The sequence below is a fragment of the Mizuhopecten yessoensis genome, unplaced genomic scaffold, assembly GCF_002113885.1.
Source record: "Mizuhopecten yessoensis strain PY_sf001 unplaced genomic scaffold, ASM211388v2 scaffold10529, whole genome shotgun sequence".
Taxonomy (NCBI): Eukaryota; Metazoa; Mollusca; class Bivalvia; order Pectinida; family Pectinidae; genus Mizuhopecten; species Mizuhopecten yessoensis.
Window position 1 is genome coordinate 196,013 of NW_018408592.1, and position 3,379 is coordinate 199,391.

At 32.1% G+C, this 3,379-nt stretch overlaps 1 protein-coding gene and 1 long non-coding RNA gene across 2 annotated transcripts in view; one reads left to right on the plus strand and one right to left on the minus strand.

Moving 5' to 3' along the window:
- LOC110460993 (voltage-dependent calcium channel subunit alpha-2/delta-3-like) overlaps positions 1–3,379 on the plus strand; it is a 50,807-nt gene that overhangs the window by 11,539 nt on the left and 35,889 nt on the right. The window lies entirely within an intron of this gene.
- Positions 2,334–3,314, minus strand: LOC110460994. Its single transcript, XR_002464071.1, has 3 exons — positions 3,115–3,314; positions 2,742–2,804; positions 2,334–2,422 (listed from the first exon to the last, which is right to left on the minus strand). It is a non-coding gene; the product is annotated as an uncharacterized LOC110460994 (long non-coding RNA).

The window sequence follows — 3,379 nt, forward strand, 5'->3', positions numbered from 1 at the left end:
ATATATCCTGTTACCAGTATATGTGGTGACTATATAATATATCCTGTTACCAGTATATGTGGTGACTATATATATCCTGTTACCGGTATATGTGGTGACTATATAATATATCCTGTCACCAGTATATGTTGTGGCTATATATCATGTTACCAGTATATGTGGTGCCAATATAATATATCCTGTTACTTGTATATGTGGTGACTTTATATCATGTTACCAGTATATGTGGTGCCTATATATATCTTGTTACCGGTATATGTGGTGACTATATAATATATCCTGTCACCAGTATATGTTGTGGCTATATATCATGTTACCAGTATATGTGGTGCCAATATAATATATCCTGTTACTTGTATATGTGGTGACTATATATCATGTTACCAGTATATGTGGTGCCTATATAAAATATCCTGTCACCAGTATATGTTGTGGCTATATATCATGTTACCAGTATATGTGGTGACTATATAATATATCCTGTTACCAGTATATGTGGTGCCTATATAATATATCCTGTTACCAGTATATGTGGTGCCTATATGATATATCCTGTTACCAGTATATGTAGTGACTATATAATATATCTTGTTACCAGTATATGTGGTGACTATATATATCCTGTTACCAATATATGTTGTGACTATATATCCTGTTACTAGTATATGTGGTGACAATATAATATATCCTGTCACGAGTATATGTTGTGGCTATATATACTGTTACTAGTATATGTGGTGCCTATATAATATATTTTGTTACCAGTATATGTGGAGACTATATAATATATCCTGTCACAAGTATATGTTGTGGCTATATATCATGTTACCAGTATATGTGGAGACTATATAATATATCCTGTTACCAGTATATGTGGTGACTATATAATATATCCTGTTACCAGTATATGTGGTGGCTAAATATCCTGTTACCCGTATATGTGGTGACTATATAATATATCCTGTCACCAGTATATGTTGTGGCTATATACCCTGTTACTAGTATATGTGGTGACAATATAATATATCCTGTTACCAGTATATTTGGTGACTATATAATACATCCTGTTACCAGTATATGTGGTGGCTATATATCCTGTTACCCGTATATGTGGTGACTATATATCCTGTTACCAGTATATGTTGTGGCTATATATCATGTTACCAGTATATATGGTGACTATATCATATATCCTGCTACCAGTATATGTGGTGACTATATAATATATTCTGTTACCAGTATATGTGGTGACTATATAATATATCCTGTTACCAGTATATGTGGTGCCTATATAATATATCCTGTTACCAGTATATGTTGTGACTATATAATATATCTTGTTACCAGTATATTTGGTGACTATATAATATATCCTGTTACCAGTATATGTGGTGACTATATATTCTGTTACCAGTATATGTGGTGACAATATAATATATCCTGTTACTTGTATATGTGGTGACTATATATCATGTTACCAGTATATGTGGTGCCTATATAATATATCCTGTCACCAGTATATGTGGTGACTATATATCCTGTTACCAGTATATGTGGTGCCTATATAATATATTTTGTTACCAGTATATGTGGTGACTATATATCATGTTACCAGTATATATGGTGACTATATCATATATCCTGCTACCAGTATATGTGGTGACTATATAATATATCTTGTTACCAGTATATGTGGTGACTATATAATATATCCTGTTACCAGTATATGTGGTGGCTATATATCCTGTTACCCGTATATGTGGTGACTATATAATATATCTTGTTACCAGTATATGTGGTGGCTATATATCCTGTTACCAGTATATGTGGTGACTATATAATATATCCTGTTACCAGTATATGTGGTGGCTATATATCCTGTTACCCGTATATGTGGTGACTATATAATATATCTTGTTACCAGTATATGTGGTGGCTATATATCCTGTTACCAGTATATGTGGTGACTATATAATATATTCTGTTGCCAGTATATGTGGTGCCTATATAATATATCCTGTTACCAGTATATGTGGTGACTATATATATCTCGTTACCGGTATATGTAGTGACTATATAATATATCATGTTACCAGTATATGTGGTGACTATATAATATATCCTGTTACCAGAATATGTGGTGAGAATATAAAATATCCTGTTACCAGTATATGTGGTGACTATATATATCTCGTTACCGGTATATGTAGTGACTATATAATATATCATGTTACCAGTATATGTGGTGACTATATTATATATCCTGTCACCAGTGTAACTGGGCAGGGTTAGTTCCCAGTGAATGTTTGAATAACTCACAAAGACTGTTCATTAATCAGTTCACGTTTACTCTTGCATGTATATCATCGAATTTCATGAATTAATATATGTCTGTCATATCTTTACATGGATATCCTGAATTCTGTAACAGATACAAATAAGACAGATTTAGATGACATACATATCTCTTACACTTATACTTGCATGCATACATACATTATCATACATACATATGACCCTATTTATTCAATGTTACTTCAAATAATCTATGAAACCATATCATTCTAACAATACACAATGTTATATTTATTAACCTTTACACAATTTATATAATTACGCTTATAAATCTTGGATCGATACAGTCTAAGGGGAGATAATCTACCCTCAGCATTACATTTAGCATTAACTTGGAATGATACTCAAAATACAAACTTCGCAATACTATATTGATATATGTGTACCTTGCTATGGGCCGAGTTCCTAGACTCTTCCAATTGTAATCAATATTCAGTCGACCCAGGGTCCTATGCATAAATAAAATACCACATGTTACAATGGTTCTAATTACTCTTAAAATATCTTCACCAAAATAAAACCAATATATGTACCAAGATATCTTATCAATCTCAGTTACTGCAGAAATACAATAAATGCATGAAAATAGTTTTATGTTCAAGCCGCTTAACTTTTTACAACAGATTTGCATTACTTTAAATTCGACTTTTAGTCTTCCAACATTTTGTCAGACTCAAGTACATTCAAAAGGTAGCAATTACATATCTTACAACATTATACAAACTACATGTTAATAGAGAAGAACAAATAGAAACTTACAGGAGTATGAAGCCATGTCCAGGTTCAGCAAAAAGTAGTAGAATAGTAAGCCCAAGTGGCTTCTCCAAGATCTGACTCGAAAGTGCCAAATCACACAAAGAAATCTTTCTTACAGACAAAAAGTGGAGGGAAAATGAGGACCAATAAAAACATGTTTCTTTCAATATCTCAACCAATGGTATCATCATCTTATGTCAGGTGATCAATTAGAAGGTTCCACTTATAGAAGTATATGCTTACCTGTATATACCTATACAGGTAAAGT